The 26,137-nt window shown below is 41.3% G+C and overlaps 1 long non-coding RNA gene across 5 annotated transcripts in view; it reads left to right on the top strand.

Moving 5' to 3' along the window:
• Positions 1-26,137, top strand: part of LOC308064164 — a 68,390-nt gene that overhangs the window by 25,329 nt on the left and 16,924 nt on the right. For 3 of the 5 annotated variants that reach the window (XR_013928262.1, XR_013928264.1, XR_013928266.1), the window contains one exon: positions 1-26,137. This exon is cut by the window's left edge. This is a non-coding gene — a long non-coding RNA (uncharacterized lncRNA). The other 2 variants (XR_013928265.1, XR_013928263.1) reach the window with 2 other exon arrangements.

Genomic DNA, 26,137 nt, shown 5'->3' with positions numbered 1-26,137 from the left:
TAGTAGTTCTCTTTTGTCTGCCTACTTCCAGTGCATGCTCTTTGTGGCAGAGATCATCTCTTCCATGGGATAAGAACTGCACCCAGTGCATAAAACAGCTTGCTGATCCCCAGTCAGGCAGGAATTTGACAGAATGAATACAACTTCTTTCTTTCAGACCCATGTCAAATACAAGGTCCAAATTGTAAAACTTCAAAAAACTGTATCAATGGGTAAATTTAAGCCATATCAAATGAGATATTTTCCAGCTCCTGACCCTGAATCTTTTCTTAAAACTTGAACTCTGCAAGCAAAATTATTTTTAGCTTCAAAACCCTTGGCTAATTTATTTTCATTTTGTTTCAGTTTTGTATGTCATTGTGCTTCCGGTTTCTGGCAACATCCATAAGTGAGAATGCCAAAGTCCTCTGTTCAAATCATATGCTTCATCAAATAAAAAGTGGAAAACACTCAAAATCTTGTAAGGCAGTCTTTTCTCATGAGTCTTCTGTTCTCATGAACTCTGTAGGCCAATTTTGAAAATGCAAAAGCTCATCATTTAAGAGACATCAGATAAGGAACCAAACTTCTGGGATTCACCTATTTGTCACTAATCCCTCTTCCTTCTGGCAACAAAGCAAGACTGCTGAAGGGATGAAAAAAAAAAAAGAAAGGAGAAGAGTCCAGAAATTTTAAAAAATTGAATGAGAAAATCCTTGTATAGACTCAAAAGAACATCTTGGAGAAAAGATATTAAAAGATGACGATAGGATGGAGGGAGCTGCCTTCAGAAGATGAATTATGAAGAAGTAAAAGGGTGCAAATTACTAAGATGGGCATCTAAGTGGGTAGATGTCAGTGCTTTACCTTAGAATCCAAAACATCTACCTTAGATTGAATGGCTTAGTTGGGACAGCTAAAGCAGATGTGAACGTTGCCTAAATTATTTAGTTTATTATCACCTTCTTTATTCTTTTTTATACATCGGTAATTATTTTGTTCAGCAATATTGGTAGCATTTAAGAATCCTAATTTTTATACACAGGTATTTGATATAGTATTTGTAATGGCCTCTCTCATTGTGATACACACCCATCAAAACTCTTGATGGTAATAAAAGCCACTATTAAAACTTGTAGATAAACACTGTATATTCAAGTACTGCACTATGACATATAGGAACTTAACATAGTTCCACAAAAATCCTGTGTGGGAAAAGGAAAAAAGTATTCAGGTTAGCCTGCTTCACTTACATTCGCACATCTGTACATCTATCCAGCATGTACTGCAACGTTCTGTGGACTCACACCATGCCCTCTGCACTCCTCTAGCTACTTAAAGTCTCTTTATATGAAGAGCTTTATAAATTTCCATTGTCTTGGAACTTGGAATTACAGACACTTTAATCATGTGGTTCTCATGTCATCTGATCAAATTATCATAATCTTCTGAATTTTCACAGCATTGCATGACTTTCAGCTACATGACTTTCACCACATTTAGTGGATATCAGGAGGCTATAACCTCACACATCACTTTGAAAATATACACCTTTAAAGTGCTATTGTTAATCATGTTCATGTGTGCCAGCTGGGATTCCTTGCAGTTCTTTCTTAGGGTCACAGCTGGTTTTGATTTCTGTGGACAATGCAAAACTCTGCTTTTCTAACTCACCAGATACTAACGTTACCTTCTTTGCTGAAGACACAAGTCTGCAAAATCTGTATTTTTTCACTAAAGAAATTCCTTTTATAACTAAACTGATATTATTTTAGTTAGTATTTGGCAGAAATCCATTTCATTTTTATTCTTTAGTTCCAAAAACAACAGAAAAATACTGATTAATGGAAGAAATCTCTTAATAGTAATCTAATATATACACTAAATATGCATACCTCTGATATATGTAGATGTCTATATAGAGACATACTTGAAAATGCTGTATAGTGAAATAATTGTAAGTAGGCAGAGATATGAAATATGTATATTACTAAGATCTGATGAAAATTAAATCTGATCCTTCTCTTAGATTTGACTCAAGGCAACCACAAAAAATCTGTCTGCCTGGTTCTCAGCATTTGTTGTGACCTTTAACATTCACGCTGAGTAGTACATGAATGGCTCAGAGAATCATGGCTCAGTGCCCCACAATTATTGGGCAAAAAGTGAATGGCACTGCCTGCCTTATATGTCACTCTGTTTAGAAGCATCCACCTCCAGCCTGAGACTCTCTTTCCCCTTCTTTCTTAAAAGACTGGCCTCTCTTCCAAAAAACAAGTCAAGCTCCAGCCTACTATTGCACAGGGGCCACAGCTTAGCTCTTAACATTAGCTAGAAAGTTTCCCTCTCAGCATTATCATAGCTGCTCTTTAACAAAGCACAACAGCAAGTATTTTTCCAAGAGACTCGTTTATGGGGTGCTCTGCTACAAGCCCATCTTTCTTTCCTTTACGCAATATTTGTACAGGAAACAGCCTCCCAAAACTGCTGGGGGGAGCTCAGGAGTCCTGCACTCACACATAGAGTTCCACACATTCAGCTCTTTTTTCCTGTTTCTTTCCAATAACTTTCAAATGAGCGAAGAGGAGAACGTTACAATAATCAGTTAATACCAGAAACGTTTCCCCTCCATCATAAACAGCCTTCTGTCTGCTGTAGAAGAGAACGTTGCGCTGTTTGCTGGCATTAACAGATATGGTCCTTTATTAGAGATACCTCACCTGTGTTGCACAAATACAGGATGCTGGATGAGAGCCAGCGTCCTGGATCCAGCAATCCTAACAGGGAGTTTATCTTGTTGAGCCAACGAAATACAATTTACAACAAGAAAAAGTTATCACCAACCACCTCCTTTTTCAGCCTGCCGTAAATTTGTATGTGTTAAGAAAGGCATTTTAATTTCTGCCCTTCTGGAGACAGATTCACCCACTCAGATGCTGGGAATTTAACTGATGGAACACGACATGCTGGGGAGGTCAGCAGGAGCTGCCCTGCTCCAGCCCTCCAGCCAACCTCTCATCTGCCTGGTGAGGCATTCCTACAGAAAAGTTTCCACTAAATATCCACTTTTTCAGTGAAATGCAATTAGGAAAGGTTATTCCTTCCTTTAATTACTTCAGCTTTGTGCCTAATGCTCAGGGGGACGTATCCAGGCCTCTCTGACTCTGAAAGGCTCACGAGCCAGCCACTACTTTGAGGTGCATATGTCTGCACTTACAGGGAGCGTGCCAAAAATAGCAAAGGTTTAGATCTCTAAAGCCAAGATTTCTGAAAACACAGACCAAAAAGCAGTACTTTTTTACATCAGAATGAGTCAACTCCAACAGATGAGACAAATTAAAATAAAAGGTTAGGAAACAAAACTGCCCTTTGGCACACAGGTCCTTTTCACCGGTCTTCTCTTAGGCCAACAGCTTTCTCCTGGCGGCCTGAGTTGCAACAAACACTAAGCAACCTATATGGGGTCCACTGGGAAGGTCTTCTTTCCATCACCTCCTAGACATGTGTATTTGTTCCCTAAGCCTCTCAGAAGACTCCCAGTGTCTCAGCACTGCAGGCTCCTGCCTGCTGGCTCCCTCATGCTCTCACGCTGCCTGTCCCATCTTCTACTCCAGATGTGCACATCTAGACAGTCCAAAAGAAATCTCCTTCTCCCAGGAGCTCCATCTGGCCCAGAGAGCGGCATCCACAGCAAGGCAAGCAGAGGTCTCCTCCTACTGCCCAGCCACTCTTTCTAGCAGAAGACAACATGCAGTACATCTACAGCGAGTATGAAGCACATTAAGGGAATGTGCTATCTGCCATCACCACTGTTGTGGTGCCTCTGTGAAAGGCCACAATAATTCTTATAGCAGAGGAATGCTTCTTATGCACCAGATGACCATTTCAACTTCCAGAAAGTCTGCAGTACTGCCTAGTACCTGCATGTTTCTTTTTAGTTCAATTGCTTCATTTCTTGCCTTCAACATGAATTCAAAACTCACACTCACGTTGGAGCTTCCCAGCTGTAGCAAAGGCAGAGGTTTCAATATCACCAGCTGGAACTGAGAAGCATCTTTTTTCTCTCTTAGCTATTCATGGGTTATTCCTAACAAATTTTTAGCAGGACTGCACACTTAAAAAAAAAAAAAAAAACAAAAAAAAAAAAAACAAAAAAAAAAAAACAAGATAGGAGGAAGTTTTTAAGTTTGCTAGTTTCTTCTCTACCTTCTTTGCATATTGTTTCAAATTATATTAAAGTTTTTATCGTTGTTATGTCTGATAACCAACTTGTTTTTCTTACAATTTTCTGTTTTAATGTACTCTAAATTTCTTATATGTTGACCTGTTCATGTTTGTGATCTCAGCAGATTGTTTTATTTTAAATTTCAGGACTGATTCAAAAAGTTGCAAATAAATATGCATACAGAACTGGCCAACATCTCTTCAGTTCTATTCTCACAAACCCTCTCCAAACTCAACAGCATACTGCAGTCATTAGTGGTCAATATTATCTTTCTCCACTCTGTTCCATGGCTCTTAATCTCTGGAACTCACTTCTATACTTAGTATTGCTTTTATGGTTATTAAGTGCAAACAGAATTTTTTCTGTCTTGCTTCCATCCAGATGACCCTTATAATGGAAATATAAATATTATTCCTTATATAAATTTAATCTAATTAATATCAAACTATTCTATAACTTTATGATTCTATATTAAAGTATATGATTCTGCTTCTTAAAGTATATATGTTTTTTTAAAAAGCAGATCCCACTGTTTTTTAGGTTCCCTTCCTGATCAATATGAAGAAGCCTTTATCTGTCCCCTGGCTATAGAGGGAGCTCCAGCAAGTCTGGACTCATCTAGAGTTTAATTCAAGTGCTCACACATTGGTGTCAAGTGACTTTTCAATGCCCAAGGGTACACATAGCATCCACAAGGGATGGGTAAATGTGTCACAAGACCTATGGAGGACTGACAGGTTCCCTGAGCAGCATCCAGAAAACAGGAAAGATTGCCAAAGACATCTGAAAAAGCATTGCCTAAATGCCAATGCTGTCAGCATAAACTGAATTCTACTTTGTTTCTGTTCAGTTGCACAAGTTTTAGAGCCTACTGCTGTTTCTGGCATTGTCTGGCCTCTGGCTGCCACATCCAAAAAATGCCTTACATAGCATATTTGCCAGTCTTATGTTGCAAAGAAATAGGTACCCAATGCAATTGATGTCACTCTAGGGTATTTAAGACCTCTGCACAAGGCTCACACATATAACACAGCACCTATGGGATGTCTCATTACAAAAAATTCACTGTCTTCACAGTCATTTCTCCCACATAGGCTTTTTCTAAAATCTTTACAACTTTAAATGATTTTCCAGTGGATGCACCAACAGAATAAGTAGGCTAAAGTAAAAGCTAGAAAGCTTTCTTCTACTTCTCTGCTAGGGATCACAGAATTTATTCTCAAAAAGAGCAAGCCAGAATCCTTTCGGTTGGATTAATGAACTCTTTTCCTCATTTGTGATGATTCAGCTGATTACACATTCATCAGCTTAATACTGCTCTATTCTCAGTGTTCCCTGTTCCCCCTAGAAGTGACTCAAGAGTAAATTAAAACAAAGTAATAATTTAGTAACACAAATAAGATATGTATTTACTTCAAGGCTAACACCGAGAGTAGAGTTCCTCTTCTCAGACATAACAGGTTTTTTTTCTCTAATTAAGTAATCCCGGCCAAGAACTGGAAGAAAATATTCACAACAGCACTTGCACTTTGCACTGAAATAAATGCTTATCAGATATGGCACTGCGTATTTATTGCTAATTGTCATAATTACTCATAAGCGTTAATGAGGCAGTTAGCAAGTAACAGTTGCACACACTCTTTCTCTCTCTCCCCTGGAGAGTCTGCCTGGCTGCTTTTTGTATCATGCTGTCCGATTCTTTTCTTCTTTGACACAGGCATGAACCTTCCCTTGATCTGATTTGAGGACCCAGGTCCTTCATTTCTTGTGCAGCAAACTTTGCTTCCAGTGTTCCACTTCCCACAGCTGTGCTAGGCCCTTTTCTTCGCAAATTGTTCGCTGTAATCAACTCTGAATGCAGGAAAAGAGTTCAAATTCCCTGTATCATGCAGACATGTAATAATACGTTATTACTGGCTTAATCATCACATGTCACTCACAGCTGAGAACAAACAGGACAACCTAGTGTAAATAACATTAGCAGTTGTGCAAGAGCAATGTAGTATACGAGTCTTCCTGTAGCTGAACTGAAAGCCTTTGCTTTTGCTCATACTGCTGCTCCTTTGCTGCCATTTGCTCCTAACAGTTTAAAGGAGTTGGCTCGCAGGCTATACAATCAAATAAACCTCCAGTGTCCCCCAGATGTCTTTCTCGAAAAACATACTCCTTTCTGTGTCTTAGCTCTGTGCATAGGAGGTGTGTGGGCCATGGCCCTATGCACTTGGAAGCTCTTAAGAGCTCTTGTATAGTTCACTCTGAAGGCTGCACTGAAGCACAGCTTATCACCAAAGCAAAACTGTATCTGGACTTGACTGACTCCACAGTCTGTTCTAAATCTTTTTTAGTGCCCAGGAATGATGACCATTGCTGCTATTAAAAATCGTGCAACTAATATATCAATGGAAGTTAAGCACTCTTCAATTTATACTGGGATGGTCTCATTCATCTTCAAGTGTCCCAGGGACCATTAACCATTTGCACAGAAGCTCCTGTTTTGTCTTGGAGATATTTAACATTTGGAAGGTCTCTCTGACCTGATTTTCCTAATCAGAAAGACATTGAGGCACTGAAACATGTCCAAAGAAGAGCAACAAAGCTGGTGAAGGGTCTGGAGCACAAGTCTTATGAGGAGTGGCTGTGGGAACTGGGGTGGTTTAGCCTGGAGAAAAGGAGGCTCAGGGGGGACCTTACCACTCTCTACAACTACCTGAAAGGAGACCATAGACAGGTGGGTGCCCATCTCTTCTCCCATGTAACAAGAAATAGGACAAAAGGAAATGACCTCAAGTTGCACCAGGGGAGGTTTAGATTGGATTTTGGGAAAAAAACTAATCCACAAAAGGGTTGTCAAGCATTGGACCAGGCTGCCCAGAGAAGTGGTTGAGTCACCATCCCTGGAGGTACTTGAAAGATGTGTAGACATGGCACTCAGGGACATGATTTAGTGGTGGACTTGGCAGTGCTAGGTTAACGGTTGGACTCTACAATCTTAAAGGTCTTTTCCAACCTAAATGACTCTATGATCAATTCTTACCACAGTATTAAACCAATTACTAAGCCTTATCTAGTAGCAATCTTATATCTAAATTAAACACGCATGGTCTGGAGCATATGCATAACGTTTGTTAAAAAAAAAAAACACCTGCCATGACTTGCAGCTGTTGCTTTGGGCAGTTCACATGGTTAAGTACCAAAATGCACACTGTTGCACAAAGGATGTTGAAACAGGTTTACATACACAGAGCTTTATTAGCCAGACCCATAGCTCAGCAACCCTGTCACCAGGCATTGGCTTTAATGGTGAAAGATACTTTGGGGTAGGGGTGGGCATCAGGGAGGGGAGAGAGAAGGAAAAAGGATAACTCTCCCTAGCGATCAGCAGGAAAGAACAGTGATGTGGTCCCACAGGGGCACCTTCCTTGGAGTGTGCCGTTCAGTGCAGCTGGTGTGAATGTAACAAAGAATTTTCACTGTGCTTTTCCAGGAGTACTGTACACTCTCCCTAGTACCTGCTCCCTGGTGGTTGTTCCTGTGAGGATGCTCCTCTCACTGAATGGAATATGCTTGGCACAGCACAAGTTTTGCATGTGATCAGCTGCAAAGCTTCCATCCATATGTAATGTTGGATAACATAAGGTACTTAAATTAGTACTGTCTACTTTGTTATACACTAACTTTTAGTATAATACACATGAAAACTTACGAAATAAGGGGTAATAATAGGGTAAGGAGGGTAAAGAAGGTAAGGAACAGAAAGATAAAGAAGATTTCCACACCAGTGGAAGGTTGTTCCCATAAATGTCACAGTAGTGTCAGGTTTTTCAGGTGCAAGGCCTTGAAAACATCAGCACAAAAACAACTGCATGAGAACAATGGGAAAATAGCACCTCAAAATCTTTCAAAAGACATTTCCACAACAGCTTAGATGAGATGTTAAAGAGCTTCCAGGGAAAGGTGGGCCAGAACCTTGCAAACGGAATACCCCAAACACTACAAAAGCTGAGGCACATAGGGCACCATGCAACACCACTTAATTCACACACCAGTGTCTATGGTGCACGATTCCTTTCTGAAAAATTAAAGCTGAATCTAACTTTGAAAGCTGATTTAGTAAAACTGTCTAGCCAAGGAAATGATAGTGCATAATAGCAGAGCATCTTCTCTACAAAACCTTTAGTGTGTTCCTTGTTTTTTCTGGCACAGGATTTTGTCACCCTAGGATGATTCATGTCAAATGCATATATCTCTAATTAAATGAATGGTCCACATTGCCCAGTCTTTGGCAGCTCCGAAGTACAGGGATGTCTAAAGCACATTTAACGTCCCTCTGGTTGCCCTGAATGTCCTGTGAGCACCTGAGTCATATACATCAGAAATGCTGGATTTGTCAATGGCTCTTCAGGAAAGAGCTGGAAGTTTTGGTGGTTCCTAAATTGAAAGAATCAACTATGCTCTGTGGTTGAAGGAAAGAAAACAATCCCATTCAGATGGAGAAACTGGAGCCTTATCTGCAAAGACCATGAAAAAAAAAAGTTTGTCATACGCTTATGATGACAAGAGTTTAGCTGCAGTATTTTGCCCAGTTTAAGGTGCTGCAGTCCGAGAAACCAGTGCATCAAATAGGGAAAAGCTCAGATAAAAACAATAGGGAAGTCTAGAAAAGTATAACCTACAGGGAAAAAATTGAAAGACACTGGGGAATTTATGCAGTGCAGAAAAGAACAGAGAGAAATAAGGCCCTTTCTTTGGGATGATTTCTGTTCATCCACTCTATCCTACCTATAAAATCCTAAAAAGACTGCCTATGTTAAAATGTTTCTGCAATGGACTGAATGCCTAAACATCTTAGAACAAATGATAGGATGTCAGAATTCAGCTTCCTTCCTTACTTCATGCTATCCCTGGTAACAGATCTAGTAACAGCCAGTAATCCCTAGTAACACCTGACTTCAAAAAGGACAATATCCTTCAGCTTCTGCTCCAGATTAAAGGATGATGACCTCAATAGTTAATTCTCCACTGCTGTTCTGTTTCTTTGTAAATAATCTGCCAATTGCTACATCTGTACTCCTTGACAAGTGAAGACGACATCACTCTTCAAATACGTTGCTGCTTATTGCTTGACTTTTGATGATTTTATCACTAGCCAGTTAGTATGTGAGATTTTCTTCCACTTGTGCTGTTAGCATCAAACCAATAACAGATATCCATACTACCGGGATGCTGAGCTTATGGAGACAGAAATAATGTAATTTTTATCCCTGTACTCTTACTTAAGGAGGATTTGGGATACTTTTCCAAGGTCAGTAGGTCTGTGTCAAAGCATGCCATTGATATCCAGAGGGAAGAAAGATGCATTTCTAAACATGTTGTTTTCCAAAAATGCCTTTAAGCTAGTAGGTGCTCCAAGATGTCCATACTGTTACAAACACGGAAGCTTTTATGCTAGGCTTTAAATCCATTCTGTCACCTTGACCTCACATAAGGTATGGGCACTAAATAGAAAGATTTCAAGTGAGGGTATTCATGTGGTCACAGGCATCTCTAGGTGAGATAAGCATGACTGAGACTCCGTGTACGCTGTTCTACATAGAAGTCTTATTGGAGCAGGCACCCTGTAGAATAAGTTCCCCCTCACTAAGTCTTTAAGAGGTTATTATCCTGATTAGTGAAGTACATTAACTACCTCTCATACACTCACTTCTAACACTGTTCCCACGTATGTCATACAGTCTTTCTTCCATTTCCTAAGTTACAATTCTACCTGTGTAAAAGCATGAGCTACAGATATAATCTTTGTAAAGAGTTTTTATTAGGGCCTGAATAATTATAAAGAAAAATCCTTCCTTGAGATCAGTGGCTATTCAGAAAATATAGCAAATCTGAATATAAGCCTAAAGGTGTGTTAATTTCAATTATTTGACCAAGATGTCAGTGTCAATTTAGGGGGTTAGGAAAAGGAGGGAAAAGCTCAATGTTACAAAATATCACAAGCTGACCACAATTACAAAGGAAAAAAAAAAAAATGAACCACAACATGTCTTCAATCTAAGATATTTCACTTCTCTTGTGATCTAAACCAATGACAAAGAACTGTCCAAGGACAATGTCTTATAACAATTCAGTTCCTAGAAAACATGCAGCAACTTGGATGTCCATTAGCCAAAAATTCAGAATAGGGTTTACCATAACCAAAGCATTAATGTAGCTCAGTCTTTGTAGAATTTTGGTTTATTTGTGGGAAGTAATACTGTAGCGAATAGTAGTAATTCTGGCAGTATGAATGGCCATTAGGGAAAAGTTTTCCCAAAAGCTTAACCTTAAAAAATGCTTCAGTTGCTGTCCTGTTTTGATTACCTTCTCTCCCCCTCTCTGCAATCTGTATCCAGCTTTTCCAGTCTCTGCCAATCACCCCACCAGTCTTTCTTGTTTTACACTTAACTAAGCATACCCCAAAAAGCCTCATGCTAAGACTCTATTAAAAAGGTATGATATACCTTTGTGTTCAGGTATATATGCAGTGGGCTGTGGCAGGGAAGACCAGCTATATTTTGCTTCCTTGATCAGCACTGAACAGACTGCTACTGTCAGGAGATTGATTCAGCTTTCCACATATAAGCATCAGATGCCCTTTGAGGTGCCCTAGAGTAGTCTACCCAGCCTCTAGCAGCAGGTCTCAAAGGTCACTGTTTCCCCCCAGCTCTGTATCATCTCTTCTGGCCCACTGAGGATGTCTCAGATTCATAAACTTAAGTATCTAGAAACATTTCAGGCAGCCAACAGTAACTGAAACACTGCCAACCACATGTTTACATTAGGGTGAAGTTGTTCTCTGGGCTCAGAGCAATACGCTCAGTTAGGCACATCTGAGATATCCTGAAAGAGTCAGGAGAAAAACAAATAGTATAGGCAAGAAAGGAAAAATCTAGACTCTGATATTGAACAACAGAGCAAAAGCAAAGCCTGGATGTGCTTCTACTCCAGTGATAGGCATGCAAAAATTAGGACCGGGGAAACATTGGACAGGCACTGACTAGTCACTGTGATAGAGCAGCACATCAGAGGCCTCCTGGAAGGATGACAGTGTGATGCACTGTTTGTAGGCTACCAACTTCAGCAGGACAGGATTCATATGTGAGAGAGTACTGCTGTACATGAAATACAGCAGTTCAAAGATCACAAGAAAAAAGAACCACCCTGAAATTTCTATGGGTAGAAATCCCACATTCTAAAAGCAAAAGTGTAATACTAGAACTGTTCTACAGAGCCCACTTTGGAATGATGATAATGATCAGTAAAAGTTTAACAAGACTACAGAAGCAGTGAATTTTGAAGATTTAGTAATAACGAGGGATTGTAGCTACCCAGTAAAGGATTGCTTTCTCAACCAGCCAGTCACAGGACCCACAAGAAATGACACTGTTCCAGATTTGGCCTGGAGCATTCAGTTCAAAGTATATTAATGGGAAAGCTATTCTGCACTTATATTCACAATACAATTTGTTTCAAAGCTGTACTAGCAGATAGTAAAGTAAATCAATGCATCATAAAATTTCAAGAAAGAGGACTCTCTAAAATCAGATCATTAGGGGGAAAAAAAAAAAAAAAAAAAAAAAGAGAAAAAAACCACACAAAACACCAAAACAAAAAACTCCACACCAAGCTCAAAAATATGCAATCCAAAAAGAAAAATGCCTACCAGCAGCCTGGAGGTTCAAAACCACTAGGATACACAGGTAGCCTCAATACTGCAATTCAGAAAGAAAATAAAAACATTCAATTTAAAAAGAACGTAAAGAAAAGGTTGTTCAAGAAGATAGCAAAAAAATACCCAGGGCTGGCTGATACTCACCCAAGTGCCCTGAAGTAACTCTAATGTGAAACTGCAGAGCTGCTGGACAAGGTATGCAATCTGTCATGCAAACAGCCACAATGTATAAGGATTCATGATATAACATCCATCCACAGAAGGGGCTATGCAGGAAAACCTGGACTTCATAAGCTAATGAGACAGATTTCCAGCCCTGATCAGATGGTAGTAGAGTCTATAAGCAAGAACGAGATTGCTAAACATGTAGATAAATCAAGTCCACCACAAAGGAGTCAGTGTGACTTCTGCAAAGGGAAAATTTTGCCCCAACTAACCCTCTGCCCATAGACATAATATATCCAGATTTAAAAAAAAATCTTTACAAGGCTCAAAACTGAAGTTATTAATACCAGAAAGCAGCAGAAACAGAGGTGCTCCATGGGGAGGCAAACCAGCAGCCAAGCGTGACCCCAACACAAGCAGTGCCCTTACCCTGGGACACTGTACCACTGCACCTAAGCAAGGACAGGGCGGTGAGTGTAACAGGTGCTATCAACCTGGTGATCACCAGGTAGGGTGAAGTTAGGTGCTGAGTCACATCCAGGGTCAATCCAGGAAGTCCTGACAGAAAGAATAGGAAACAGAGCAGGAGACTACCTACAGCATAGATCCTACCATGAGACAGGACTAGAGAGAAGGCTACATCACCAATGCAATGAAACCTCAGCCAGTAAATCAGGGCATCAAGATAAGAGACCAGGAAGATTCCCTGCAGTGTGGCTCAGGCTCAGGGCCAGGGCTGAAATAGAGCCCCTAGGCCCACAGGCAAGATGTGTGTATGGGGCCCCCAGGTGAAGCTGATCAGGGCAATTAAGTTTTATTTGTGTCATCAGACCCTGACAATTACAGAAATTAAGTCAGCAAAGGGCTGCAGCAAAGGTCCTTTTGTGGAATTAAAATTGGTTACAGGAGATAAAGCAGAGTTTCACTAGTGGAGTCTTTTGGCAGTTGCTGCTAGAACAGGTTTTAATTGGTATCTTCATCAGTGACCTGATGAGAGGAACATCTAGTGAGATCTCCAAGCCTAGCAATGTTACTAAGGCCTTTCAGGTAGTATGCTGAGTGAATGCCAAAAAGTGGTAAGCAAGTTTCAGTGTAGAAAAACAGAAGGTGACATATATAAGCAGAAATTATGTATTTCATGTCTACAGATGCAGCTGTCAGGTCTGAGCTCAACAATACAACGAACAACTTAGGTGTTGGGGTCATCACAGCTCTGGCATTGTTGGCTCAGGGTGCAGCAGCAGCCTAAAGAGAGTCATTGGAGTGCTCTGTGTCACCAGACAGGATACAAAGAACAACACGGTGGGCATCACGTTGCCAGTTTTGAAAACTGTTGCGTTTAGTATACTGTGTGTAGCCCTGGTCTTCATGTCTAAAGGGCACAGGGGATGTAAATAAAACGCTGCGAAAGGCACTTAAAATGATCAAAAGGATGGAGCACCTGCCAAACAGTAAGAAACTAAAAACCCTGGGACATTTAAATTTGGAGAGAAGGTTAAATGGAATATTCATGAGGTTTACAAATTCATAACAGTCAAGGTTAAAAAGAACACGAAATTGTTTTTCACCATATTTCACAAGGCTGTAACTTCAGGCACTCACTGAATTAGTATGAGATTAGTATGAAACAGCTAAAATGAAGTACATTTTTTACACAAAGGGTAGTGAACTTCTGGAACTTGTTGCCTCAGGAAATTCTGGAGGCAGACAGTATCAGAGGGTTTAAAAGGGAATTAAATTCAAGGCCAGCAGATCCACGAACGAATACTTTGGGACTACAAATTGTTCTCAGAGAAGAAATGGTTCTTTCTGTACTGTTGCGTATGGTTTATCCTTGGGGTACTGCTGTTGGTCAGGCTTGTATAACCGACAGTCTTACAGTTATCTGCCATGTAAGTATAGTTGCTCAGACTACTGTCACTGCTCATGCTGGTGTGAGCTGGGGGCAAAAACCACAACCAGCTTTACAAAGCAATAGAGGGCGGAGAGTTTGGGAGCCAAGTAAACAATCTTTAACGGCATAGAGAAGACTGTTGAGCAGATGTACTTTATCCAGGCCCCCACCTCCAACAGCCCCTGAACTGCTGGATCCACACAGTATGTACCTTGCTTTATTGGCAGCCTTACTTCAGAACAGTCTTCAAATTACTTCTGTCTGATATTTGGCTCAGGAAATTCCCTGAGCTGAAATAGTCGGAGGCCAGAAGCGCGCTTGGGGGAAATATCTCACATGATTGCCCTCTAGGCTTTCTCTTGCTTCTGTTGTAAAAGGATACTAATCTAGTCAGACCCTTGATCAGTCAGCATGGCTGTTCCTACCTTGATCAGCGATCCTGCCGTAATTTGTATATTGACTACAGCAACCGAACATACTAATATTAACTTCATTATGAAATCTACTGATCTGCTGAAGCCAGCCAATGACTGGTAATATTCCTTTGCACAAGTCAGCTCAACCAGTTAGCGGTGTATGGTGGGTTTGAAATATCCCACTGGTCACTTTGGGTCAGCTGTCCTGGCTATGTTCTCTCCCAGGATCTTACCCACCCCCAGCCTACTGGTGAGAGGGGTGGGGATGGTAGGGGTGTTGGAGAGACAGCCTTGATACTGCACGAGCACTGCTCAGCAGTAGTCAAACCACTGGTGTGTTATCTCTACCTTTCTAGCTACCAATACAAGCACAGCGTTACGAGGGCTGCTGTGGGGCTCAGCCAGACCCAGTACAGGGAGTTAAGAGTTTAACATTTTGAAGCAACTTGTGGAAGGGGATTTTCATGTACAAACCTCGTTGATTGTTTATCAGTAAACAAAATTTGGTCACTTTTTGAAGGTGCTATGTGGTCGTTTTAAATGTAATGGTTATTCTGTTCATTGTTATTTTGACCCTCTAAAAGCCCTGTTCCGTGACTTGCTTATATATTGCTATATTTAGTATATTCTAAATTGGCCCATTTTACATTTGAATGTCATTGTGCTTATAGAACGTGCTGAATATAGTATTTTGTACCTGATTAGAACACGTTCAAATAGCATTTTCCTTTAAATCACACAGTTAAATAACTTACAGACCTCTCTGTAATTACATGAGCTCACTTCTGTCTTACATTTCAGACACCCGGTCTTGACAAAGCTTAAGAAAAAAGTGTTGACTCAACATACAGACGGAGAGCCAAAGCCTGGAGATGCTACGTGACTTGCTCAAAATTACTCAGGGAGCAGCAGAGGAGCTAAATTAGTGCTAGATCTCTTGGGTCTTGAACCACAACCGCAACACTGCCTTCCGTCTTCTCACCACTTCTATTTAAGCCACAGCTTCCTATATTAATCTTCTATAACTACATTCCTAGGGAAACCCAAGGGAATCTATCTTTTTTTGGCCTGCCTTCTGTGTGTAGGTGTGCTGCAAGATGGGTGGGCAGGTTGCAGATGACGTACGTCTGACTGGGTGAGACTGTGTGGTAGCCAGAGAGCAAGGCTGCCAAGCCACTCCTGACAGACAAGGGTCAGAGCCCGCACAGACCCAGCGAATGTCCAAATGAGGATGTTAACGGGGAAACCTGTAGCAAGAGGCATGTGTTTTGGCTCCTCCTCTTCCTTACACCGCCACGATGACTCGTCATGGTAAATGGAACTTGGAACAAGACAGAAACCCTGGACACAAGTGAAAAAGCAGTTTTATCCGAATGTTTTCCAGACTTCCTCTGAGGTCAATGTAATGTTTGCTTGCTCTGAACAATATTGCCCCTAACAATACATCGTTTGAATAATACAGACGCAGACTGAACAATTGGTCTTAATGCAAACACTTAACCTTGTCAGCTGGAGAGGCTAGCAGAGTTAATGAAAGTGGAAAACTGCCATCTCAGACTGTTTGCTTAGAAATGAAATGAGGAACCAAAAGTATTCCCAGCAGTTAATTTTCATCCAGTAACCCCAGAACCTTTCTGTACAGGAGAGAAGGGGCTGAAAGCAGTAACCTGGAATGCAACAAATTGGTCACTGGGGGAGAATGTCTCCCTTCTTTGCTTATGGAGATGACAGTTTGGGGAAAGCGTCTTCACATGTGTAACACAGGCCTTCGGACATAATCCCAGGGATTCAGGACTTTCTGAGGGAACTGGACAAACTTCAGAGGGACCCCTGGGACCCTGAGCACACGGGGCATCCCTCTGGATTCACATGTAGAAAAGGAGTTAGCCCATCACCCTTGCAGAAAGTATGGTGAGCCATCTCTCTCCCTGGCATGGGGGCTTGAACTTTTTTCCCATTCACATGGTGCTCTCAAGCCCATTAACTTTCCATGTCAGGGAACATCATGTGGGATACATTAGATATTAACTACCTGCATGCCACGTGTTTTCCTCTGTGCCCAATCCCTACATTGTAAAAGTGGTTGCAAGTCCAGATAATGTGCCATTAGGTGCAAAGCCAACACTCCTAGCAAATGTAATAGCTCCAACTTACCTAACAGTTTGCTAAGAAACCTGGAACATCTGAGCCAGGACAGAGAGACCCATTTACCCCTTCTTCTCTCATGACTGACTCTGTATTCTTCACATGGATCTCCATCAAGTGATTCTCAGAACCAGATCATATGTTTCCAAAAGGCACACAGGTTTTACTTAAAGATTTAGATTGTGATGGACTGCACATCCTTTAGTTATAGCTTTTCAATAGTTACCTTAACAATCAATAACGTCACCTGAGTTTACTTGGGTTTAATTTCCAACTGCTGAACTTTCGTCTTCTTTTTTAACCTACTTTAGTTTTTAGGCAAATGAAATTGATCTGCCCATGGAGAACTGGGCAAGTATTTCAATAAATGATGGGAAATGAGCATGTGTTAGTTACTGGTTAACATCTTTTAGCTTGTAGGAGGTGATCTCAGCAATAATACTTTGAGCTGCTTCTAGGTTTCAGCCTACATAGTTATGCAAAACATCAGTGCTGGCTAGTGTTAACATGGCAGTTTACGCAGATTTGTGCTGCTTTTGTCAAGAACTCAGGGAGACAAATTAATTTTTAAAAGTAGAATGTAAAGTACCATGCAAATAGAGACCCATAACTCAGGACAGTCAAACCTTATCCCTCACTGCCTTTTGAAAACCACATCCTGTGATAATTTAGTGTTTGAACAATAATAGTGCTTTTACAAGCATTCCTTAGCTGAGAAGCTCAAAGTTTTTGTTAAGCATCTGCTGTTAGTCATAAATTAAAAGGACATTTCAGTGTGTATGTATATGCATATATAGATTTGTATAAAAAATATAGCATGCATGTGTGTGTACGTATATTTCTGTGTGGAGAGAAAGAAAGAACATGATAGCTTAAGACACAGAACTGAAAGTTTAATTTAAAAGATTTATACCCAATTCTACAAACCCCCCAAACATCTCAAGGAGCCTGTTTGATACCTGCTTCCATTATACAGAAATACATCTCGTGTGCTGGATTTACACATCACAATCATCTCACCTTTCCCAAATAACTTGCTCCCTATCTGCCACAGCCTGCTTAAATCCATGTTAAATCGAGGTGTTAGATTCATCTCCCTTTCCTGCAGACATGTTCACTTTTCTGTCGTGCACAGGGCCCAGGATGGGTTACACACCTCATCCCCTGGCACTAGAGAACTGTCTTAGGCTCAAAGAATAGGCACAATTGTCACTATTGATCTTTACTGATTATTTGCTTTGCGGTGATGCTTCTGTGTGTCAGTCATGGTCCAGGACTTTTGTGTACTGCACAACCACAGAACCAAAAATTGAGCCAATATTTGTAGAAGAAGAGACAACAGTTAGATCCACATAAACGAACAGTACTTAGACTGATAGGCAACCCTCTCAGCCAGAATATCACCAATTAGTCTTGAGTCTCACAGGTACTATAGAAAAGGCATATGCTAAAATATATGTAGTTATTGAATTTATTAATACATGTGAGGAGGTTACTCTCATGAGAAAAGCAGCTTGGGAAAATGTATGAAGACACTTCTCATAAATATGTCATAGAAGGATGGTGATAACTTGTCCTGTATTGTTCAGAGCTGACATCTGGCAATAAATGGATAATACAACTGCTTCTCAGTGCAACTGGAGAGGACAAGGAAAATAACACTTGAAGAAGCATTCCAAATTAGAAGCCAGGATATTTGGCATGCCATTTTTAGGTCAGGTTCTAAAATACTGTAGTATACTAATATGAAGCCAAGCTGAAATCACAAAGGAGGAAATCCAACCCTTTTCTTTATCCCACCAGCTACCCTGAATAATGGTTCCATACGGCTTAAGTTTTTGTTAAGAAAAAGGCTTAGTCAACCTCCAGCATCAATACAAACTGGGCAGAGTGTTGGAGGAAAATGCCAGATCAGTGCTACTGTAGGCTGTACACCTCAGCTTTGTCCCCTGAGCTTTTGTTTGGTATAGCCCAAACCAGGACTGCAAGCACAGTCAGCTGATAGATGCTAGACAATAAAAGTTTAATATTAATAAGATTATGCCTGACAGTTTGAAGGAGCTTTCTAGAACAGGAGACCCTGACCTTTAGAAGGCTGAAACCATGGAGATTGTCTATTGTGATTACTCAGAACTGGGACGTACGGAATCCGAAGCAATCGTCCTTGAAAGAAGAAGCAAAATAGCGAGGTGATCAAGATACGGAACAACTTGTGAAGCCGACTGTCAAGATAGGAACTGATAGAAGATTTATTGTGGAATCAAGAGATTATGTAATGTTTAGGTAGATACTATAAATATGTGACTGAAAATCTCGTAAGCTTGTCACTCTCTGTGGAGGTGACCCAACGCTGCTGGACCGATTAAAACATGCAAACCTAGAGCAACCCATAAGAGTTCGAGTCTCTTCTTTTACACAGAGAATGGATTGAGAGCAGCCCTGAGGAGAGGGACTTGGGGGTACTGGCGGATGAAAAGCTGTAAATGGTCCAACAATATGTGCTCACAGCCCAGAAAGCCAACTGAATCCTGAGCTGCATCAAAAGCAGCATGGCCAGTGGGTCAAAGGAGGTGATTCTGCCCCTCTGCTCCGTTCTCGTGAGACCCACCTGCAGTGCTGCATCCAGTTCTGGAGCCCCCAACAGACATGGATCTGTTGGAGCAAGTCCAGAGGAGGGCCACAAAGATGATCAGAGGGCTGGAGCATCTATTCTATGAAGACAGGCTGAGAGCTGGGGTTGTTCAGCCTGGAGAAGAGAAGGCTCCAAGGACACCTTATAGCAGCTGTCCAGTACCTCACGGGGGCCTACAGTGAAGCTGGAGAGAGACTTTTTACAAAGGCATGTAGTGATATGACAAGGGGCAACGGCTTTAAGCTGAAAAATGATAGATTTAGATTAGATACAAGGAAAAAAATCTTTACTATGAGGGTGGTGAGGTGTAGAGGAATGAAGCTGGGTTAATTAACACTGATAACATACAGCTGTGGCTGGCTTCAGGGGCGGTGGGCTGGCTGATGTGGATAACGTGCAGCTGTGGCTGGTTCCTGCTAAGTGGTTAAATAGCTCTAAGGGGTAGGGAAGGGGAGCAGTTAATGAAGAGATGTTTGGAGGAAGCAAAGGGAGGAGAGAGCTTGTGCCCTGGAGGAGGAGAGACAAGAAGGCAGCAGAGGGACTGGCCTGAAGAGCATGAAGAAACAGCATGAACGGTAGATGGACCTTTCAGACCTTGTAGGGGATTAGTGGCAGTGCTGGGGCAAGGTGTGCTGACTGCTTATTGAAGTTAACTTTGTATGTGATGGTAAAAGACCTTGTTGCAGCTGGTTAGTTCTGAGAGTGCTGTGACAGTGAGGCACTGGCACAGTTTGCCCAGAGAAGCTGTGGATGCCTCATCCCTGGGAGTGCTCAAGGCCAGGTTGGATGGGGCTTGGAGCAACCTGGTCTAGTGGAAGGTATTCCTGCTATAGGCAAGGGAATTGGACCAAGATGATCTTTAAAGTTGCTTCTCACCCAAACCACTCCGATTCTAGGATACTTCTGCTTACATGCCTTCCCAGCTATGCATTCCCCTGAAAGAGCTGACAGAATGTGCTGGTGGACAGTCTGGAGACAAGAGGTAGCAGGAACTGAGGAGCGACTGCTGGGCCTTTCTGCTCAAAGGACACCAGTGCATTTCTTAGCTGCACCTGGGGTAGCAATTTCTCAGAAATGTTTACTCTAGCTGGAGAGCTAGAAAACGTCTGTAGCAGACTGGAGTGCCAAAAAATACAGTGGAGGGAACAGAAGCAAGTGGAGCCCAGGCTGAGGGCTGAGCCCTGGGTCACCCACCCAGCAGAGAGGCAGCCTTGTTGCAAACTAAGGAGAAACCTCTGACGAGGTTCTACAAACCAATGCAAGAAACTTCAGAGTAGCCCCATGGAAGTCACACTCTGCAGCTGTCAGCAGAATTAACCAATATTAGGAAAGCACTAATGTACTAACAGAAAAAGAAGTTTGAATACAAAAAAAAACAGCCTCGAGGTCCTTACTTGCTGGCTTTGATTTGAGGCTTATATTAAAAATGGGGAGTGAAAAACCAGCACTCTTCACCACCCTTTGTCTTGACTCTTACAAGCTGAAAGTAGCCATAAGATTGTGTTTGATCTGACCTTGATGTGCCAAGAGAAGTCCTACTTATTCCTTCAGTTTTAGGCAGCAAAAAATTGAAGTGCAGGAAACTATCAAATAGTAAGCACCTGCTCTGCATGTGTTGGTGTTATGGGATACACACCAAAAAAAAAAGTGCCAAACCAGGGACATGCTAACATTAGAATTGCTGGTTTTGGTGCACAGATTCTAAGACTCTTTATGACAGTGTGATCCTGACTATGCTTCCAGTTACTGGCAGGAGAAAAGGGCAATGAAAATCCTTAAACTGCCTACACGACAGATTAAACAGTCTGTTCTCACAGTAGCATTAAGAAACTTGCTTGCCGACCTTGAGATCACAAGGCTAAGCCAGAAAGCAGGACTTTGCTTGCATCATATCATCATTAAGTATGTACAGTGGTATTGACAAAAGCCAGACATCCGAAGATTGCCTACATTTCCTCCAGGCAATCCACTCCAGATGCCGTCAAGTGACTTCTAGCTGTGCCCTGCTTGGAAACAGGGATTAGCTGGATGATCCCTGCAAGGGCCCCAACTCATTTCAACACAAAAAATGTCACAGGAACAATATGTAATAATTATTTTCATTAAAAACATATCTTAAACTACATGGTTTGAGAAATTAAGAAATATAGCTGGGAAGACTCCGGCAGTGATCATGTGATTTGATTAGAACACTAATACATTGTACAGCAGGAAGGAATTACTGAAAATGTTGCCATGCATATAAAGCTTTTCTTCTACTGACCAATTGTCTCTTTCTTGTTGGTATATCTCCAGAGAGCTTCCAAAATAAATTCAAGTAGGTTTAAAAAATATACAATTTGGGTTATACTTCTGTAACTAAAAGGTCATAGAAGCGATATGTCTAGAATAAGAAATTCAAAATCCGTTAAACAGGACAGATTTTTTCAAGGGACTTACTTATAGTCCAAATTGACTTAGACATAGATTTAGGAACCAAATACCCTTCATTTCAATGTGTTGTTTTGATTTTAGACAATTCTGATTGCAAAAAGATAGACAATTTCATGCCTGGGCTTAGTAAGAGAAAAACCTCCCCAAGGTTTTGGGTAGTTGAAGCTAATGGTCCAGATCTCTTTGCCTTCTTTCTGTTCTGGTTTTCCCACAATTAGTACCTCAGGGGATGAATCTACCAAAGGTAGGCTAATTCTGCACAAAATGAAAAATATGGTTTTTTTTTTCCCAAACTGACATTGATTTGTCTGCTGCTCCTGCCCATGAAGAAGCAGAAGGGCAGGTCATATGTCAGGAGGAGATGCTGGTACCTACACAGAACCCAAAGACAGGGGGATGACTACTGGCAGAAATAAATCAGTGTATGCCTTTTCTCTTCCCATAGTCAGTGTCTCATACATCAGCTGCACTGTTTCCTTCTTCTCTCCCCCCACATTCAACCTTGGCCGCACTGCTTCTTTGACAACAACTAGATAATGGGAGTGCAGGCAACAGATAAATAGAAACTTTCTCCTGTTCCTAAGGCTGTAGAGAAACTCAGATTGTATCCACACAGAAAAGAGAAATGGGGGGGAAGAGAGAAAGAGAGGTGAAATAGCCCTGGTAAAATCTGTGGTGGGGAGTAGAATCAAGTCAGGAGGCATACCAAGAGATGTGCAAGAAAGGGACTGTAAGCATGCATCTGAGGGAAGACCATGTTGGGCTGCAGGATGAGAAATGCCACCTAGCTGACTTCTGCATAGTTTCTTTGGCCCGTCTTGACTCCCAGGAGAAGCTCTAAGGTTGTACATACTCCTCCAGTTTGTCAGTGTCCAAGGAAGCTCTTCTCTTTGTCTGACACATGGTAAGAAAATCCTGAGCCCAGGGGACGGCTTTGACTGGAAGTCAGGGTCCAAGGCTGAGAACACAAGATTGGATTTGACTCCACACCATTGAAAATTATGCCTCTCATGCAAAAAAGACCCAAAGTACTCCCATTTTTCTGAACATTAATTTGTACGGACCCCATCTACCTGGATTGTGCAATTATGTTTACTGGGCTGGAGTATATGGGCACAACCTGATCATGGGCAACAGCCTTGCTGATTAGGGAGAGATGACAGTTGCTCTGATTCTGTTCTCCCAGAACCTGTGGTGTCCTAAACTGACCCTGAAAAGGGCGTAAGCTCCTGTTTCCTGCTCTTTCTGCACACTAAAAAGAACTGCTAGAGCTCAGCCCAGTGCAACTGGGTTTGTCTTGAACTATGGCTTTAAGGTTCATTTAAAATTCATGTGGTTAGGGTTTATATGTGAGAAAAAAGCTGTTTCTCACCCCCACGTACATTCTATGCTCATATATATTCCAAATCATCCATAAAAGGTCTGCAGCATAATCATTACACTGGTCAAATATGAAAGGCAGTCTTGCAAAATTTTACTCACCCACACTGCTTCTATGAGTCACCTTTTATTTTAACCAGTAAGGCAGGCATTTTTTTGTCTGTTGTTGTCACCACTGATGGAAAAGGAATTAATAGATTTTCTGTGACTGTAAGGCATATTGTCCTTCAAGTGCTACTTTTCTCATGGCATTTTTGCAAGTCTGAAGTCAAAGTGTTTCATGCTGTTCCTACTTTATTGGGTTTTCTCAAAATCTGGGTGGTTGATAGACATGAAAAGGACCCAGTGCAAATACAAAAACTCATAATTTAATTTATCTGTAATGTTACTTTTCAGGATTTAATCAAATAATGATGATAGCCAGGCACACTTCTGGAGAATTGTCCATGACTTCCCTGAACAATGAATAATTGTCAAACAGATGTTGCCTTCTGTGGTGTGTCCAGCTGCCGATATACAATGTCTAGCCTTCCTCTCAGCAGCACTGGACATGCTGGTAACAACCCAAGCTTAAAACTCTTCTGTTATATTTGGAAAGGTGCAGTCAAGCTGGAAATTGTTTCTGTATTCCTGAAGCTGAAACTGATAAACCAGGTCAGATCATAGGACTCCCCTTGGAGAAAGTAATTGTTAAACATTTTCAGGGCACTTATAAGCAAGGAGCAACAGGTTTCCCAACTTCTCACTCATGTTCTTTATACATCTGAAGCGTTGCCAGAGTTATTTTTATTTTTTTAGCTTACATGAGTAAGAGGTTACAGATGCTGAATGCAGTTTACATCCTACTTAACTGTGCCATTGATTACGCTCACCTGGAGCTGCGAATGGATCCTCCTCAGGACTACTCATGGAGAACTACTTTCAAGTATAGCAAGCAGCTGTCCTCTAAACCACTATTTCTCAAGAACAGATCTGCAAATTCTCAATTTTCTTATGCAATGATTTCTGCAGGCCTTTTCCATCTATAAAATGAAAAGGCTTGCTGCAAATATTTTACCAATAGCATAGTTTGCTCCAGTGAACAAAATTCTTTTTGTTTTGTTTGTTGGTTTTTTTTTTTTTTTTTTTTTTTTATGGGAAGATGGGAAAATCAAGTTCAAAGCAGTCATTATCTCTTACACATTGTGCATAAAATCAACGTGGAACACAACTCTTACCCAGACATCCATGGTAGTTCTTCAGTGCAGTATGACATTATGTTGTACTTGGATAGATTACTTCAGTAGCTAATGCAGTGTACATAGAAATTTATCCTCTGTGTTTCTGCAGCTAACTCAGTACCTGCATACTTCGTAGTCTTCAGTGTAATTATCATAGTATATATATTCGCTGAGCCTAGTCCTCACGATGGCAGACACTGTACTGTGTAATCCCTTCTTAAGACACTGTCTGGCTATCAATTTTGCCAACATCAGAATGCTCCCATAAGATTCCCCTCCCTACACTTCATCTCAAGACTTAGTGCACTTGTGGGTTTACTTATATCAGAGGTCTGGTTCGGAAAGTCACTGTATTCCTAATTTGCAGCCCAACTATATTTATGACCATTTTCAGAACGATTCTTCCCCTTTGCTGAGATTTACCGGTTCCTGCCCAATACACTTCTAGGCAGCAAAATTTTTGTTACTTTTTTAATAGCTGAGGAGTTGGATCAGAGGAAAACTCAGCACTCTGGAGAACTGCAGCAGGTTGTATAATGGCATCTTTCTTTTTGTCTGTGTGACTTGGATTTGAAAAAGCTCAGGCTTTGAACTCTGGCCCATTCCCTGCATTGCCTGGTAACTACAACAGTCATGGACCATTTGTGAACAGCTCAGACCTTTGGACGCCACTTACATACACAAGACTTGATCCAAAATCCAGTACAGTCAATGAACGGAAAGACTTCTGGTTGACTTCCATTCTCTCTGGACCAGGAATACTTCATGGGTCTAGAACATACATGCTGTCTTTTGCTACTTTTGCTCCACATATTAACACATACATATTGCCTCTGCAAATCTTTTCCGATTAATGGTCCAAAATAAAGACCCAAGTGCTTTAGCACGGTTTCCTTCTTCACAGCAAACTTCCAAAGAAGCATAGGCAGCAACTGTGAGTCACCACACCCAAAACAACAGACCAGTAAGTAGCAAATGTTCAGTAAATATAATACAGTATCTATAACGTGCGACAAAACAAACAAACATAAAAGCTTTGGAACAAGACTCCCACTATGAAGATGTGAGCTTGTGCAAATGCTGATCCATTTATGAAACTTTGCAGCAATCAGAATTGCCAGGGAAAACAACATGAGATTTATGTGGGACTTTATGCCAGAAGCCACAGACACAATATTTTTGTTTGTATATAAAAAATAAATTATTTATGCCAATCTGTAGTGGGATTGTTTTCACTGACGGAAATTCTTGTTAGATTGCCAAAATTGTAAAATAATCATGGAATGTTTCATTAAATGCAACAATTGAACTGGGCTTCTGTAAGAACGGGAAAACTTGGCAGACTGCAAACTTCTGGCTTTTTGCACAGCCTGTGAGCAAAAGGAGATTTTCCCTGTGAGCTGTTGAGAAAGGATCTCAATGTGTTTGAGAGAAAGCACAGAAATTATTGTGCCTGGTGGAACTAGACTAGTACCTTTTGGAGGGTGGCAGTCCTGGACCCTCTGAGCAAAAAATGGGTTATCTTGCATTAGTGCAGCATTAGTGCTGTGAACCACAGCAGTGGCCCTGCCATGTTTACATCCCAAGTAACAACAGCAGCCTCGCTGACACAGCATGTGTCTCAGTATGTCCATCCAGAGCCACCTCAGCAGCACAAGGAAAAATGAGGGTTTTAATAGTAACAAAACTGCTTGCCCAGACACAACCTCAGAGCACCAGGACCAGAGGAGATGAGCCCTGTTCTCTGCGTGCCTAGCCATGTGGACACTTGGTAGTCCTGGGAGCCAGGCCGTGGACATGCAGCCATTTATATCACCTCGCTCCATTATTGCTCCCTGCTGAGGCAGATTTGGCTCTCGTTGCAGGAATGGGGCATGGAGACTCAGGCCACGTCAGCAGTCACTCAGGCCAAGAATGAGCATCTCAGCCAGTCAGCCCAG

This window comes from Falco punctatus, assembly GCF_963210335.1.
Source record: "Falco punctatus genome assembly, chromosome: 5".
In the NCBI taxonomy this organism is placed as follows: Eukaryota; Metazoa; Chordata; class Aves; order Falconiformes; family Falconidae; genus Falco; species Falco punctatus.
Note: the sequence above shows the minus strand (reverse complement) of the source record. Positions and strands in the feature narration are given on the sequence as shown.